The 18,345-nt window shown below is 46.1% G+C and overlaps 1 protein-coding gene across 1 annotated transcript in view; it reads left to right on the top strand.

Annotated features, from left to right (window-relative positions):
* Positions 1 to 1,044: 1,044 nt before the first annotated feature.
* The window catches only part of LOC144770802 (C3a anaphylatoxin chemotactic receptor-like), an 82,434-nt gene continuing 65,133 nt past the window's right edge, over positions 1,045 to 18,345 (top strand). Inside the window, exon 1 of the mRNA XM_078655561.1 lies at positions 1,045 to 1,199. The gene's annotated coding sequence lies outside the window, so the exon portion shown is untranslated. The remainder of the gene's footprint in view (positions 1,200 to 18,345) is intronic.

The following is an 18,345-nucleotide window of genomic DNA, read 5'->3' on the forward strand; positions in this document are numbered from 1 at the left end:
ATTGGTATTGATTGTGTTTTGCATGTCAGCGTGGCGTGCGTGGCTGTCAATATGTTGGGTCGTGCCTGTGTGTTGGGTTTTGATTTATCCGTGAATGTAAATGGGTGTGTGATTTCTGTCAACTGATATGTCTGACTGTCAGTGTGGTGTGCGTGTCTGTGAATGTGTTGATGTAGTGTCTATGTATTGGTTTGGTGATTTGTTTGTGTTTGTATGTGGGTGGGTGGTTTCTGTTACCTAATAGGTTTGTCAGTCAGTGTTTTGTGCGTGTTTGTCCATATGTGGTGTCTTCCTTGGGTATCGGTGTGTCTGTCAATGGCTGTGTGATGTACTTGTCTGTACGCTGTTATCTAGTCGGTCGTATTGGTATTGATTGTGTTTTGTATGTCAGCGTGGTCTGCGTGGCTGTCAATATGTTGGTGTCGGTTTTTGATTTATTCGTGAATATACGTGGGTGAGTGATTTCTGTAAACTGATATGTCTGACTGTCAGTGTGGTGTGCGTGTCTGTGAATGTGTTGTAGTGTCTGTGTATTAGTTTGTTGATTTGTTTGCGTCTGTATGTGGGTGGGTAGTTTCTGTCACCTAATAAGTTTGTCTGTCAGAGTGGTGTGCGTGTTTGTCAATATGTGGTGTCTGCCTTGTGTCTGTGTGGTGTGCTTGTCTGTACGCTGTTGATGTCTAATCTGTCTTGTTGGTATTGTCCATGTCTTGTCTGTCATCATAGTGTGCGTGTCTGTCAAATTGTCAAAATCTTGGTGTAGTGTATGTGTGTCGGTTTTTATGAATTTGTGAATGTGCGTGGGTGAGTGTTTTCTATCCACTGATATGTCTGTCTGTCCGTTTGCCAATATGTGGGTGTGTTCATGCGGCTGTCGGTGGCCGTGTGGTGTGATTGTCTATCGTTGTCGGTCTGTCTCTCTGAGACTACCACCATCAGACTGCCTCGGCCTCGCCGCCGGAAGAGAGAACCCGGCGCGGTTGTGTTTTTTTTTATTGCTTCCCCTTTCCCTCCTCCTCTTCTTCATTCGAGTTTCTCCCTGGCTCGCACCCAGGGCCTCTGAAGGCTGAAGCGCAGTCACCGCGGCGCGGAGCCCAGTCCGGGGAGGGAGAGGCGCTGTGACTGCCAGGACCACTGGACCAGGTCTGCTCAGCCCGGACCGGGGCTACCTCCGCCAGGACCGGGGCTACCTGCGCCAGGTAAATGACCACATCGCTCCCCTGTGCTGGGGGGAGAGGGGCGGGGTTAGCAGGGCAGGGGCTTAATTTGCAACCCACGGGACATACTCTGGCAGGACCGGAGCAGGTGTATTGTGTGACCTTGTACAGGTGTGACACTTTTACTGTGTGTAATGTGAGAAAATACTTTATTTCGCTATCTGTCAGAATAGTTTGCTTAACTTACTCTGACTTCTGAATTCTCCGTTACATTTGGCGTTAGGCTGCCTCTGACACCCTTAGGCAAAGAACCCCTCAAAGTAACACAAGTTTCATTGCCCTAGAGCGGTGGCAGCTCAGCTGCTGCTCTCTCTATCTGCCAAGTCCTCTCTTCTAACACATGATGGGTTCTGGGACGCACGACATATATTGTTCTTGGGCTGCACTTAAATTATCTATTTGCCCTCTGGATTCGCTCTGTTGTCAAAGTCTCACGCGCGTTCCTACTCTTTCATCAATAATGCAGCCGAACGCGAGGTCCGCACAGGTGCATCCTGGGATGAACGCATTATGCAAATGACGGTCAACAGGGTGGGATTAGGTTCCCTTATGATTGCACAGATTATAAACTTTTCGATTTTCCGGTGAAAGCTCACTGGGCACTAGTGGGTGGAGAGTGGTTCGGAAAGGCTGGCAGGGCTGGGGCACAGACTGAGTTCCATGGAAGGCGGATGCCTCTGACAGGTTGCAGGCTAATACATCTGGACGACCAGCAGGGAGCCGGGCTGGTATCATGGCAGCCTGCCTCCTTAAAGGACCATTGGGCTGGGGAAGAGCAAGTGATGCGGCAAGCTCTCTAAAGGACAGCGGGGCTGGGACAGTGGCCAGTGCCTCGGCAGGATGGCCAGTGATGGGCCAGAGGAAGCCATGTGGCAAGCTCTTTAAAGGACAGCGGGGCTGGGACAGTGGCCAGCACCTCGGCAGGTTGGCCGGGATGGGTCAGGGTGAGCCATGACATGTCAGGCTAGATCCCGGGAAAGGCTGGGGGACAGGTAGCCACATGTCAGGCTTTACCTGTGGATGGACACGTGTGTCCTGTCAGCCAGTCACGTCGGGATCGTATTGAAGGACAAGTGGGTTGGGATAAAGTCAGTCAAGTTGCAGGGTCCCCTCGGAAGGGCTTCGGAGGAGCTGGCTGGAACCTTTACAAGGCCGACAGGGGTGGATTCGAGCCAGGCACGTTTCAGGGGAATGGCCGTCCGCAGAGGCTCGACAAGGCGGGCGGGTTGAAGCAGAGACCTGAAGGGTGTCCTTGTGAAGCCCGTTTCTAATCCCGCACACAGCCTCAGCTGTGGGAGCCCACACTCACCGACGCAGGAGCGCCACGAAGCAAAGCGCCCGCCTCTCAGCACAAAACACGCACGTTTAGTTCACAACAGTAACAGGCATTGGTAATGCATCGGTTTCGCGTATGTGATGAAAAAGGAGCTGGGTCGGAGTCCGGGCCGAAGGAACGAAGAAAAGAGCTGCTCCTTCCATTTTTGTGCGTTGACAACCCATGGATGAAAGGCTGAGTCAACCCTGCTCAGACGCAGATGACCGTTGTTAACAGGTCGGTATCTGTAGAGGGCAGACTTAAAGACACGACCATATTAAAATGACCCTTTCCAAGTAGTACAAACATTGAGCCCATGCGTTTTTAGTGTGCAACTGTAAAGTGGCCCGGTCCATGCGTGAGAAAACCACAAAGAAACAGGTCCCTGTTCAAATAAAACAGTAGCTATAACAAAGCATAAGGTATGGGTGTTCTATAACAAAGCGTACTGCATGGATGTTCTATAACAAAGCATACGGTATGGATGTCATATAACAAAGCATAAGGTATGGGTGTTCTATAACAAAGCGTACTGCATGGATGTTCTATAACAAAGCATACGGTATGGATGTCATATAACAAAGCATAAGGTATGGGTGTTCTATAACAAAGCGTACTGCATGGATGTTCTATAACAAAGCGTACGGCATGGGTGTTCTATAACAAAGCATACGGTATGGGTGTCATATAACAAAGCATAAGGTATGGGTGTTCTATAACAAAGCATACGGTATGGCTGTTCTATAACAAAGCTGTTCTATAACAAAGCTGTTCTATAACAAAGCGTACGGTATGGATGTCATATAACAAAGCATAAGGTATGGGTGTTCTTTAACAAAGCGTACGGTATGGATGTCATAAGACAAAGCATAAGGTATGGATGTTCTATAACAAAGCATACGGTATGGATGCTCTTTGCCGATAGATGCTTGTTGAAACTGTTAAGGGTCGGTGTTTGGAATCCCATCTCTACTCTGACGCATTGCCTGATCCTGAGCAGATGCCCATATCTCCCTAGTTATAAGTCTTCTGTGGTTGGTTATGATCATACCACTGCTGCTCGCGCTATGTAGTGATACCAGCTGGGCGGATTAATCTCGCTGTGTTTCAGAAGTGTGCATTTTCACCCATCTGAATAGTTGGATTTTCCCTGCGCTCTTCCCTCAGCCCCACCCAGATAGGTGTACGTTCCTCCTGAAGCCGCTGATTCCATAGGACCCGGATCCCCCAGCATGCTCCCCGCTCCCTCCTGATAACCTGATACCCACATTAAATCATCGACAGAGATTTGCGTGGGGTGTAAAACGGCCATGTTTAATATTTGACATTTCATAAACATGACAAGGCATTTCAAATTCATTATTCACAGTTATATCAACACAATTTTATTATTGACTTTCATATCTTCTTCAGCAAGATTCCAATCCTCCAGCACTAAGGGGGCCTTCCAGCTCGCATCCCCCCTGCGGAGCATCCACGCAAGGTGCAAGCTCCTACAACTCCCACCTTCTGGATATTAGATAAACTCGTAAACACATCACCATTTTTGGATAAAAGAAAACGTATCCCGCCCACTCTAGAGTGCCCTCAAACAGTCCAGCTGTTCTTGAGAGAAATATTTTTGACAAAGTTTCAAAAATTGGAAACGATGACCTGAATCAGCCTGCGTGAGGATAGTAAAATACCTGGTCATTTCATAAAGCGCGCGCGACGCATTTACTGTCTGTTTAATGTATCCACTGCGGATGGAAGACAGAGCTCAGACGGCCGTGACAGCACGTGACACAAGCATTGGCAATGCATCAGTTTCCCCTATGTGATCAATAAAGACCAGTTTTTATCAATCATCCTCCGGGACGAAAGAAGGAGCTCCATGAAGAGGATGTGGCGGAGTGGCCAGAGCTGTTGATTGCGAGCTGGGGATCCGGTTCGAGTCTCTGTGCGCAACATCCTGTGATTCTATGCAAATCACTTATTCTCTCATAGCGAGCCCAGCTTTCATGTGGCTGCTGCCTGCCACCCTCTGCTCTACCCAGGATGTGGCGTTGAGTCCAGAGCTGCAATGTTCGGCACTGGGAACCAGGTTCGAGACGTTGTGGGCTTAACACCCTGTGTTTCTGGGCAAATCACTTCACCTGCCAGTGCCTTTAAAAGATGAATGTGCCCCTGCGTAATCTAACTTGTGCGTATGTAAAGCGCTCCAATACCTACGGGTCGATTTCGCGCTATGTAAAAACAGTAGAAAACGCACAAAGGAATAAAAACAAAGCCTTAACATAAAGAGGAGAGAGACAGGGTTACCCATTTAGTGGCTAGTTTTTTACAAAATGAAACCTGAAAACCTGGATAATCGTGGATTTTCCGCTTACTAAAATGGTGTTATTTTAGGCAAGTATTTTATTTCACCGGAACGCCTGTTTCTTCATAATCCCGCCTGAAAGCCCTTTCAAACACGAGTCCAGACGCCAGCCGTACCAAACCCACCGAGCCTGGTTTAATTGACAGGGATGCGCTGGATAATGACCTGGCCACATGCAGAGTGCAGGTGACAACTGTCCTGGTGACAGTGGGCCTGTCACCAGTGTCTGTCTGTCTGGGGGAGAGGGGGGGCAGGAATGGTACTAAATTCATGCTTAAAAACGAGCACTTTTTATCAGATACTTCTCAGAGGAGTTTTATATTGTGACGTATTATTGTCATTAGAAATACATTTTAAAATACATTTTGAAGAGACTTTGTCATATTTTATGTTTTTTTACGTTTGTTCGCTTCACATACCAAACCTCTGCAGGTCTCGGCTGCCGCGCGGGCTCTAAGAGCCGAGCTGGACCCTCGGGCTGTATATTACGTCATTTTAATTCGCGTTCCGTTGTGTGTGTATGTCTTATGCTGTACATACTTTATTTCTGAAGTTGTATAAAGCGCAGACTGGCCCATTGAAAGGGCAGCAGCGCGGTCTGCTTGGTACACACAAAGCCTCAAAGTACAACTTGCCCACAAAAGACACAATAGACATAAACATCACAACAGTACAACCACCTCAGGAGCAAAGTGTGAGTCAAGTCCTTTATTGCAGCCAGTAGTGAAGTACGTTTTCAACTAGAGCACGGGGTAAGGCGCTGTATACTACTCTCACGTTTGGGTATACTCCCTTTAGAAACATGTTTGGCTAGCTGGGTTGGTACAAATAACCCCAAAGGTATATGTGAATTATACAAAGGTGACCGACAAGATTTGCTTCACGTTTTACTAATCTCTCCTAATGCGAGTATAGTGGCTGCACGACAGCGTTATATAATCCCAATTCAATTAAAGTATAATGCACTTTTGGCCCAAGATGTAATTATGTTGTGTAACTCTCCAGCAAATGAATTTGTATGCCATAACATGTAGACGTTTTTAAAAAGCTTTCTGAAGCTGTTCTAAAGTTAAAATGCACAATTATAAGATTTTATCTTATTCTATTGAATGTAGTATGGGTAGGCGATAGAACACTGTTACTTTGTCATTTAATAGTATGTTTTAAAAGTAGAAGTTTTACCATCTTAATCATTTTAAACTCAATAATAATAATTTTATATCTGTATTTGTTGATCTCAGGTGAGGTCTGAATAAAAAAATATATACCGATTTACTGAAGCATGGAGCTTAGATTGGGGAGGGGGGTGAGGGTGGGCGAAGGACTAAGGGGGTGCGGATCACAGCAGGTAGGAAGCAGGGGAGCAGGATATTTTCATCCGGGGTGCGTGGTTAGGAGGGGATCTCTCAGTGAGTGCTTGGAAGTGACCAGAGATGCTGCAAGGCCTTCCAGGCACTGTGAGCTGCCCCGGGGCACGTGGGTGAGTTGAACTGGAAGGCATTGGATGCCAGGCACGTTGTGGTACAGAGAAGTGACTAGAGGGGTGCTGGGGTCACACCAGGCCAGCTGCAGGGGTGGGGCACCCCCGTTCGGGTAGTGTTCATTTAATTGTTCCATGTATTCATTGCATCGTTTGCACATTACTTAGTATGCATATAAGAAATTTTATTGGCCGGTTATGTGATTGTTTTACATATTATAGCACTATTTGCACATTTCACATTACGTTTGATATCATGTTATAGTAATGTATAATGAAGGAATTTTGTACTGTATGCAATGTCTTTTTTTTTAAATTTATTTTTTTATTTTATTTTAATCTGTCAGTGTGTTTTTGTGGACCTCCGTAGGAGTTCCAAAACAAAATAAATAAATACATTGAATTGGGTAGTGTTCATTCTTGGTGGGGTGGTCACTTGACTTTCCTGATTTTATATGTTAAGTTATATGCAACTCGTGATATATATTGATGCAGTATCTGTTTCAGGACACACTGTCACGAGTAAAGCAAAACACCAGATGGTGCGTGGATTGCTAGAATTAATCTCAACCATTAGGAATTACTCCGAGTTCAATTCCAGTCCATCGTTTTTCTGCCCACTGCTCTACTCCAGACACAAACTACCATCATGAAATCAGAGTTGGTTCTGTTACAATAGAAACAGCCCAACTAAAGTGTGTGAGAGGACACCACAAAGGCCCTTTTTGTCACTTCACCAACAAGGGAGAAGGTTTTGTGTCAGTTCACCGACACAGGAGAAGGTTTTATGTCACTTCACCGACCCAGGAGAAGTAAGTAAGTAAGTAATATTTTATTTGTATATGATTAATTAAAATCTTTACAAAAATATAAAACGCCATGGCAGTACAAATAATTTAAAATACAGCAGTTGCTATTGTCAGTTCAAGGTTGCTATTAAGTTCCGAAGAGTCTTTCAGGTGTGCTTGAGTATTTCCTTCATTAAATCAAAGAACTTCACAACCTGACAGTTCAGTTTAATGTCACTGGAGGAAAAACACAGTTTAACTGCCTGCCTGCAAGTCTGAACGGCATATGATCTAAAAAAAGGTAGCAACAGCTTGTGCCTCGAGTCCATTAGTCTCGGGAAGATGCATATCACGTGGATGATGTCCTCCTTGCCAGATTTACACAGGCGACATAGAGCCGAGGCATGAGTTCTCTGCAATGGCGGCAGGTGCGGCAATATCGGGATAGCTCCAAGGCGCAGTTTCAGGAACTTTTCTTTGATTTTTATTTTCATCCCGATATTAAGATATGCCTGTGGCTGTATTTTGCCGTAGTCTCCCACCGTTATCCATCCATGCGCCCTGTTGGCTAGATCTTTCTTATCTTCTATTGCAGAAATTATTCTGGCAGATTTTTTTGCCAACTTTTTGAAGGACTGGTGATCTATGGCGGATTCCCAAATATCGGATAAGCCTAACACGTCAAGAGATCCAAATAGGTAGTCCCTCGGCAGTGAAGTGCGACATCTAAGTAGCTCTTCACAAACGCTGGCATTTAAGGAGTCAGGATCTGTATCGCGAATCTTGCGCCAGTTAATTACATATGCACTCCGTCTTTCTAGTGTTTGTTTGACCACCCCAAATTCTAAACTAATTTGGGCCGGAGACGCGTATTTGGGAAGATTGAAGATGGCCCTGTAACAATTGGCTATGACTGCGTCTAGCAATGCAGCGTCCTTCCCATGCAACGATTCACTCCCATAGGTGAGCGTTGGTTGAAGTTTCGCTCGGAGGATTTCAAGAAAGGGTTTAAGGGTGAGGTCAGGGAGTTTAGTCTTTAGAGATTTCAATGCGAGGTGGGTCATTGTTGCCTTCCCTCGAATAGACTGGAGCTGAGGCCTAGACGTATTCTTAGAATCCAACATGACGCCAAGGTACTTGTATGTGGCTACCCGTTCAAGTTTTACTCCGTTCAGGTACCAACAAGGGATCCTTTTCTTCCTGTAGTTAACTGTCATGACCTTAGATTTGTTGAGGTTTATTTCTAGGGCATTCTTTACAGAGAAGGCATGGGTACAATTCAAAAGATGCTGAAGGCCTATTGGCGACCGGCTTATCAGCACTAAATCGTCCGCATATAACAGACTAGGGAGGGTGACTTTTCCTAGCTTGGGCGCATGATTTCGGCATTTGTCAAGTTCTTCCGGTAAGTCAGAAATAAACAGATTGAAGAGAATTGGCGCTAATAAGCACCCCTGCTTTAGTCCTTTAGTTGTCCTTATCTGCTTCGAGAGTTGCTGGCCAGTTCCAAGTTTAATTTTAACCCAGGTGTTAGAGTGGAGAAGTATTAGGGCGTCTAGGAGATGTTTCGGAATGCCCCAATTAAATAGTTTTTCCCAAAGTTTATTCCGGTCCACATGGTCGAAGGCCGCAGTGTAATCAATAAATGAGAGAAATAGCGGTAGCTTGGTGGTTTTTGCTTCGCCCATCAGTAAGGACAGGGCCATGATGTTGTTTGTTGTCCCTTGGCCTTTACGGAAACCTGTTTGATTGGGAGGGATAATGGCTTTTTCGGACGCCCACGCCGATAGTTCTTCCAGAATGAGACCACTGAAGAAGGTTTTGTGTCACTTCACCAACCCAAGAGAAGGTTTTGTGTCACTTCACCGACCATCGCCTGGATTAGCAAGCTGTCGCTGATAGCGAACGGTTTGGGCCCGCTTTGCATGTCAGCGATATTTCTCGCTAATGACATGCAAAGTGGGAGTATCCAACCTGTTAGCAACTGAAAGCAGTCGCTAACATCGCTATCACCTATTATCAACGCAGGCGTAGCGATGAAAAAATTCGCCCTAAGCGCGAATATCGCTGAAAACTAAAGTTTGCTCAGACCACTTCTTAACCTGTATATCCAATGGGAGTTGGATATTCAGGTTAAGACCCTATTGGCGTTAATGCCTAAATATCACTGGATTTCCAGCAATATTCGCGCATTAAGCCGCTATCGCCGGATAGTTTATCGCATTGGAGATAAACGTTGCTAATAGCGTGTTATCTCTGCGATAAAATCTGGCGATGCACGGCAATAGAAAAATTGTCGCTAAGCTTATTTAGCGGTAAATATCGCTAGTTGTTGATAATATGCCCCAAAGTACCTTTAATATGTGCAAAGCTAACACCTTTCATCGAGGGCGCTTACAAGCAGTGCATCTGATATGATGTGCTATGTAAAACATTAGTGTGTGTTTTAATATTATTATCACACGTCACATCTTACATTTTGAACAAATTAGCACAAGGATAGTTGATAAATAAATTATTTAAGAAAATATAATGTTCTCAAATGTCGTTGGGAGCGGCGATCATCGCGTGTGTGCTCTGAAAATGTCTACATAAGACGACTGCATTCATGGAGTTTCGGGGTGCACAGTATTAATACTGTAAGAACACTTTAGTAGTGTGTGGCCCATATATTACATACAGGAGCCCCCGAGGGTCAAGGGTAAGATCTTGGAGACAGCCACAGCTTGGCTGACGCGTTGTGTGTCTCTTGTGGCAATTCTTGTCATATATCCTCCAACAAGATTATGGACGTTTTAACTCCACTCTCAACGGGGTTCCGGATGTCGACATTTCAAACAGTGCGCCTAGCAAATATTACACAAACTGTGAAGGGTAAATTAAATATTCACTTTCAAAATATAAGGATAGACCCTTACATTAACGTGACACAAAACATAGAGGGGCAGATTTACAATAACTGGCGCATCCCCAGGGATGTGCCAGTTATTGTGCGCCGCAGCTCCGCCACCCATGGTGCGCCGCATTGACAATGCGGCGCACTACGGGGCAAAAACGGACAGATGCGTGACGCATCTGTGCCGTAAAGGCGGCGCATTGCCGAAGTTGCGTCGCAAGCGCGGCGCAGCTCCGGCAATGCTCTAGGGGATCCTATCTGTCCAATGCTGCGTCAAGCAGGCGCAGGGTTTCGACGCAGCATTGGCCTCAAAGTGCCTGCGTGAAATCTTGTAGATTTCACGCAGGCACTTTTGCGAGGCGCACCTGCCCCGGATTGCCCACCCTGCGCCGGAACGCCCACAGGTGACGCAGGGCTTTACAACGTGACGCATCTGCCTAGATGCATCACGTTGTAAATGGGTTGCAGGGATGCGCCACGTTTACGCCTCTGTTGCGTGACGCAACGGCGGCGTAAACATGGCGCAAGTCCGACATAAATCTGCCCCATAATATTGAGGTGGCATTTCAAAAATAGGAATGTTCATAATATAATGTTTAATGGCCGCATGGAAAGTGAACATGTTATTTATAGCGCGTGGGATACGAAGGCTTTCTCCACAATTATTAACGTTTCAAAAACTCGTGTACAAGTTCTGTCCGGAGCACAAACTCATGAAGTTTATTTCTGTAAATGTTTGATGTTAAAAGAGAGGGGCGCGTGCGTTGCCGAAGAAACAAACACTCCATCATCAGCTGTAGTCAGTCGCAGCCAATAAAGACGGGGGGCGCAGACGCAGCACCACGCACGCCAGGGTTAGATTTACAGCTTGTTTTTAGCATCTGTTGGTTCAGTTGGAAAGAGGGAGCAGGCGAGATCTTGTATTAATCCTTCCATCCAGGGCACAAGTCGTATAAAAAGAAGTAGGGGGGACTGAGAATATGCAAATGACCCCATGACCCCCGACTCGAGCCCTGCTTCCATCCGACTGAGGCTACAGCACTGACAGTGTTTGCTGCACGCTCCGTGGAAGGGGCGGGGCCTCGCTGTAGAAAGTAAAGAAGGACTTGTGGGTTGCCATCATGAATGCCATACCTTTCAGAGTGATACATTTGTTTTAATTAACCCCTCCCACGCTTATGACGGAACCGCTCCGTCACGCCCCTCGGGTGGGCTGTGCTGGTGACGGAGCTGTTCCGTCATGGCCCGATTGCCACGCCTGCGCGGCGCTGATTTCGCACCTGCGCGGCGCGTTCTATTGAGCGGGCGGGGCCATGACGGAACCGCTCCGTCACAAGCACAGCCCGCCCGAGGGGCATGACGGAGCGGTTCCGTCATAAGCATCGGAGCGCCGCGCGCACCCCCCCGCCCCTTAGCGCTGCGACGGAATAGCCGCCGCAGAGAAGGGGTTAATTGTGGATTCTGTGTTCGAAGAAAAATAAATAAATTAATGACATCTGATCTCCCCATGTAGGGGACAATGTCTGCAGCCTGGCTGTCCGTGCTGCACGCACAACTTTACAGGCCGGCAATATGTGGTCAGGGAGGATGCGGAGTAAAAGCGGACTACTTTACCTTGCGGCGGCACATCTCTTCTGAGTATTGACAAAGAACCCAACAGGGTAGAAGTCCTCACTGACATGTTGAGCACCCAGGGGGCATGAGGTGGACTGATCGACAAATTGACTGACACTGCCACAGGGCACTGGCTGAAGTGCGCTGGCCTAGTACCCCTACTGTAGGCTGTAGTGGGCGGAAGAAATATGTGAATGACACAACAACACGATAATAATGGAAAAGGTCGGGCTAAAAACTGGCCTAGATTTACTAAGCCTTTGAGTCAGCCCGGACGGGGCTGGCGTAGTGCCTCTATGCGGAGTTCCACGGAGTTGGAAAACAACTCAGTTGAACTCTGCTCCTCTCCCTCCCCCCTCCCTAATTAATTATAATTTTAAAAAAGGCACCTACCTGCTGCAGCTGCCTCTTCCTCGCCATGGCCACTCTCCTTCCTCATCCTCCCGTGGATGTCCCGTGCAACCCCTGGCACTGTCTTTATGACTCCTGGTCTCAAAGACAGAAGAGTCAGTACCAAAAAGACGGAGAAGGTTTGCTTTTATGGGCTCTACCCTTATTTTCTACCTATCTTTTATTACGCTGATAGTTTATTACTCACTAGTAGTTCGAATTAAAAAATGGAGGATCAGGAGCTGCATCAAATTCTCTGGTTGCGGTTGATGCAAGTAAAAATAAAATGTTTTTAAATGTATCTTGTGTGCGGGCCAGCCGCGGCTGGTAATGGGAGTACCTGCAGGGCGGTGACGTGGGGAGGGGGAGGGGCAGGGTCGGGGGTAGTAATGTATGGATTACGGAGATTCCCAGTTAAGTAAACATTCAAATAAATAAATAAAACGAATTTCGTTGAGTGCACTGCATCCCCAAATTCGTTTTAATTATTTAAATGTTTACTTACCTGTAAAACTCCGTAATCCATACATTACTACGCGCCACCCTGCCCCCCCCCCTCCCCCATGTCAGCGCCCTGCAGGTACTCCCACTGCCGGCCGCGGCTGGTGCGGGCTTGGTGCAGACATGTCATGTGAGGGGTTGATAAAATGTTGGCCATGGCACAATGGAGGTCGTTTTTGACATATGGGGGCATGATTAGCACATTCTGAAAACAATAGGGTCAACTCATGGGGAGCCTCAGGTTTCATTGGCTCGGCACGCCATGAAAGGACATGAGTAGGAATGAGTTTTCTTTCAGAGCCTATGCTATTTTGCACATTTATGTGAAAAGTGTGTATTTAAATACATTATTTGATCCCATTTGATGTAAAATTTTCTCAGTTGAAGAACCCCTCAAGGCCTCTTAGAAGAGGGCTGGCTTGCCACAATTCAGGGCAAGTATTATATCCCACCACTTTCAAATTTCATGTCAGTGCACTAATGTAGGTGGTTTCTAAAACAGACATGTGTCTGTATTGTGTTATAGCAAGCATGTAGTTATGGTAATTATGTCAATTGTTGTGATGTCTTCAAGGTTAAGGTCATGTGACATCACTTCCTGGGGATACTTAGGTCAAAGGTCAAATTATGTCTTTTCCTTTTCCTGTCATGCCATTATGGTCAAAAGCTGCGTGATGTCACTTCCACTATACCTGGCATTTTGGTGAATGGACGTCCATGCACAGCCCTCTTCTAAAGAGGACATCCCTCACACACTCAGTGTGTGAGATATTGGGCCCCTGTATAGGTACATTATACCCTCAGAAATCAATAAACCACTTCCACCAATCAGCAGCCTTTGCATTAGTTACATGTGGGCTAGCCTCTAAAAGAACCTTTTTATGGAATGCCTTTTGTGATATACTCTTCTCCAAGCCAAATCCATCGAGTCGCAGCTGGTGGAGTTCTGGAGTCGGGACCCAAGTAGACGCTTGAATTAGGAACCGCTACGCCATCAAAAATAAGGGTAAATTAACCCCTCTGCTGCGCTGAACGTTCCACGCTGGTGCGGAACGTTCTATTGCGCGGGCGGGGCCGGAACATTCAGCGGACGTGCGCAGCACTACCGAGGTAGTGAACGCGACGTCCGCTGAACGTGCCCTGCACGGAAGGGGTTAAAAGACGGGTGTCGGGGCATGCTGTTACCCATGGCTGGGCACTAGCTGCAAATATTGTTCGATGAGAGAATCACCTCTGACTGACATGAACCTGTGTTAAATTGAATGACTGTAATTAGCACCGTAAAGGTGTTACATTTGCCCAGATCATGTTAATCAATTTCACAGTGTGCGTGGACTCAAAGGCAGTAGTGACGTCAGATTTCAGATATTCTGCAAGTATAGCAGAAATGAGATAAAACAAAAATACTTCCTGTGCACACCTTCTGTGCATGCCAATGATGGACACATGTGTATCTTCACCTGTGCACACTGACCTGCTCTGCACCAGCTCGTTAGAAAGGGGTCTCTCGGGGTTGCAGTGAGGAGTTGCTGGGGACCTGGATCCTTGCTAGTGTCATTTTCTGTGGTCGGCCCAGGCCAATGAAGAGCCCTGCACAGCTGAGGCCAGGTGCTAGAAACTTGGGCGACGATTTACGAACTTGTCATGCAAGTCACCTTGCTGCGCTGCGTGACAGGGAAAGGGCAGGAATGCATCATAGTTAAGACAATACGGCGCATTTCTGCCTTTTGCTCTGCTCTGCCACCATTTTGGCAGCCTAGCGCTAACGCAGGGCCAGGGTGCCTGCGTTGCATGCAGGATTGTTTTTGTGAAGGGAGGGACATCTTCCTCACAAAAGCTCTCCTGGGAGGTATATTGCTCTTTCTAAGTGTGCTGCAGAATGCATCACACAGAAGAGGACGTAAAGAGCAGAATGAAGTTATTTCTCCTTGTTACACCTCTCTTGGAAAGGCATAATATTTTTGGCGCATTCCCAGGCTTACCATCTCTGGTAAATCCGTGACTGCATCAGAAACAAGTGGGAACACCCATGCAATGCCTTCCCAGGGCACAGTAAGGCAACGCAGGGATTTGCTCTGCGTTGCTTATGCCAGATTTATGGAGCCACTCAGGGCCACGCAAAGTGGCCTTGTGTGGCTTTATAAATCTGACTTAAGCTTTTCATCATTCTTGCACCATGTTGTGTGATACAAGAGTGACGCAAACCAGCTCATAACTAGGACCCTTGGTGCGTGGAGCTTTGCGGCAGATTTGCTATCACAATGTATGTTCCCATAACAGGAGGTGTGTCCCACTGTCACCGATGTATTCATGTTGGAGTACTTTATTAGGTCTCGTTTGGGCAACATCACCAATAGTAAACTCGTTCCTCTTAAAAGATGTTGCAGAGACTGCAAGGAGCAGAAAAAGACCTCTCTGTTCACAAGAACTCTTAACGAGAGGCATAAGGACAGTGGGAAGAGTTGTCCAGGGGCTTCTTGAAATTGTGCTTCCACGCGTGTGTTCAGACTTGGGGCGACAGGAGCATTTGTACTTTTCTCCTGAGAGCAGCTGCCTGAGCTGGGTGGAGCCTGCTGGCCGGAAGAGCTGTCCTGGTGACAGGAAGTTGCCGTGAGAAGCTTGAATTTTGTGGTCTGTTGACGGAAGCTGAGATTAGAGTGAGCTGATCAGAGAAACTGACAAGGGACATATCACTCGTGGACCTGGGCACGAGGAAACATGCGACTGATACCGAAGTCGATTCCTGGAGCTCAGGAAACCTCTGTGTTACTTTATGTTTTTTATTTGTTTTCAAATTAAGCATGGCATATATTTAACCTCTTCGATGCATCGGACGACGTCACAGTGGGCGTGTGCGGAGGACGGCCGGGGGTAGTCCGAACCGCTCACACATCATTATTTTCAGCACCACGGCGGAATGTCCGCCGCTGTGAAGAGGTTACAATACCAATTGGCTTGGCCTGAATGGCATGGAGACTAGCTTAAAGCCAAACTGAAAACGTACATATTAATCAAACAGAGTAATGTTAAGACTAGTATTTGAACAGAGTTCAGCAGACATAAAGCATGTAGGATACTTGAAAAAAACCTAAGCCCACGCCCAGACCCAGAAGCTCTAATAGGTGTTATTTATGATATTTATATGTTTCCCTCTTCTTCATTGGAGAAGTGTGGCTCAATGGTTAGAGCGGCAGACCCTGATGCAGAGGTCTAGCCCGGGACCAGGGTTCATTTCCCCGCCTCGGCGGGTCTTGGGCTCAAAATTCCACGGACCTGATAATTCTCACCTCGGTGCCTATTCCAATCATGGAGTCCCACTCTGCAACTCTGGGCAATAGCTTGCTTAATCTCCACAACAGCCCCCACAACGCTAAGGATGCCTGGCCTCCACCTTGGGGGTGCCCAGGAGTGGACACCTCACAGGAAAAGCCAGGATGGGTTCCACAGCGGTATTCTTACAAGCGCCTTGAGACCCTTGCGGGTGAGTAGTGCGCTACACAAGTATCAATTTACATTTACATTGCTTAATTTTGCTTGAGGGAAAGTGTCTCTCACAGTCGTTGAAATGTCACTCGTAATTACACTGAAACTATGAAAATGATACACATGTCAATCTGAAACCTTGGCAGCTGAATATATGATATTACAACGCAAACAATTACAAAGCATGCTTTTACAACATGGTTTTTACATCGCAATTACCATTATATTGCATGATTTTACAACGCAAGTCATTACAACACATTTTTTAAAACTACTGTTACAACGCATAATACGTTTAGGGCAACAGTAGCGTAAGTGTTGGATAGTGTAGGGATAAAAATGACTATTCCCACTCCAGTGAGTGCAACAGTAGGGTGAGTGTTGGATAGTGTAGGGATTACAAATTACTATCCCCAAGCCAGTGAGTGCCACAGTAGAGAAAGTGTTGGAAAGTGTTGGGATAAAAATTACTATTCCCATCTATCCGAAAACCCATACCCCCAAACTACAAATTCTCCATTACTTACCTTATAATGTGTTGTAATGGCATGAGTTTTAATGGCATGCATTGTAGTGACATGCGTTGTAATGGCATGCGTAGTAATGGCATGCCTTGTAATGGCATGCGGTGTAATGGTATGCGGAGTAATGGCATGCGATGTAATGGCATGCGGTGTAAAGGCAGTTGCGTTGTAAAAGCAGTGTGATGTAATAACTGCATTGTAATGGATGTTTCCCTTGGCAGCTAGGACTTTGCATTTGAACTAAGCCAAGCTTATTACACCAGAATCAACAGTTCCAAACAATGTCTCAGGGTTGGTGGGAGCTCACAGCTTGCATCAGGCGTGCAAAGCCCATAGGGCTCAAAGGGCTTCAGCCCCCTCCCCAGTTGTGTGTGTCAGCCTGGGCTGAAACAGCTTCCTGGGCACACACACAGACTGGCTATGTACTTCACAGGTCTTTAAAATACCTTTTAATTGTTAACGAGGCTTTGTTGTTTTTTTCACTCCTTCTTAGAGCCCCTGCATCTCCACTCTGCCTATTGCTGGAAGAATTAGCCACCCCCGAAATTTGTATCAGCCCCTACCTCCGAAATTTGGCTCTAGTTGCGCCTCTGGCTTACACCAAGACCGCGGCCTATCTCCCACAGACTTCACAATTCCCTACTGTGAGATCCTTTCTTAATAAGGTTCTTCTGGATGTCTGGCGTGACCATTTAGGGTGAACAAAGAACAACCATGAACGAGAAAAAGCTTCGAGGCACAGCATTTATCACCAGAAGATTGTTTGCTTTTAGCACAATGAGAGAGAGAGAGAGAGATTATTATATTTAATATGTTTTAAACATGGGCTCTCATTTTTGAATATTTCACCCTTCATTTTGAAGGACTGCATTGCATCGCTTTATCACACTGTGTCGCGAGAGCAAACGTGCAACCTTTAGTAAATAAGGGGCGTAACAATTTTACTGTTGTAAGCAGTGGTCGAAGTGGGGGGAAAAAAGTAGGGGAACTGTGGACGGAGACTCGGAGGGCAGGAATAACCAGAGGATGGGATCAGTGGGTGGAGTCAGAAGCATGGGCAGAATGCGCACAACATTCCAATTTTTAGTATTTGTTTGGCATTTCACTGACCAGTTACAGCTTATTATGTTATTTAATTCAACCAATGAATACAAATGATTATTTAAGGTTTAATATGAGTTATTGACTTTAAAAAATACATTCACAAAGCGGGATATGTTTCCATTCAGAGAATGTTCCAAATGCTCTTAAAAGTGGAAGCACAAACCATTTGTCTCTTAGCCATGGAGTTTCTGTCATCAGCACTTCTCCTCCCTTTTTTCCACAAGAGCAGTTCAAACAAGAATGGCAAAATATCCTAGTTTCCAAATGTTTTCTATATAATTATAGCTCTGCCATATTTGCAACATAATACAACAACTGCTGCATAATCTGACAATTTAACTAATACATTTTTTGAAGCTCAAACGGATCAAAAGTTACTACAAAATGTGACTTGTGTCCAGAGACTGTTAGCATGTGTAAAAATAATAAAGTATCAGAAAATATATTGCATTAAGCTGCAGCCTTTTTTTGCTGCATAGTTTAGTCAACACAGCTGCATAATTGTGTGTTATTTTGGTGCATAATTCTAGTGGCCCCAAAAGGTAGCACATGTTAAAAGTGCTTGCGCATGAAGCAGAGAGATTGTGGAGTTTGCAAACTTAGTTTGGTGTGTGTGCAAATCCTGCATTGCCGATCCCTGGTGAGCTGCAGTACTACTATTGAAACAAGGCCAA

The sequence above is a fragment of the Lissotriton helveticus genome, chromosome 7 (assembly GCF_964261635.1).
Source record: "Lissotriton helveticus chromosome 7, aLisHel1.1, whole genome shotgun sequence".
In the NCBI taxonomy this organism is placed as follows: Eukaryota; Metazoa; Chordata; class Amphibia; order Caudata; family Salamandridae; genus Lissotriton; species Lissotriton helveticus.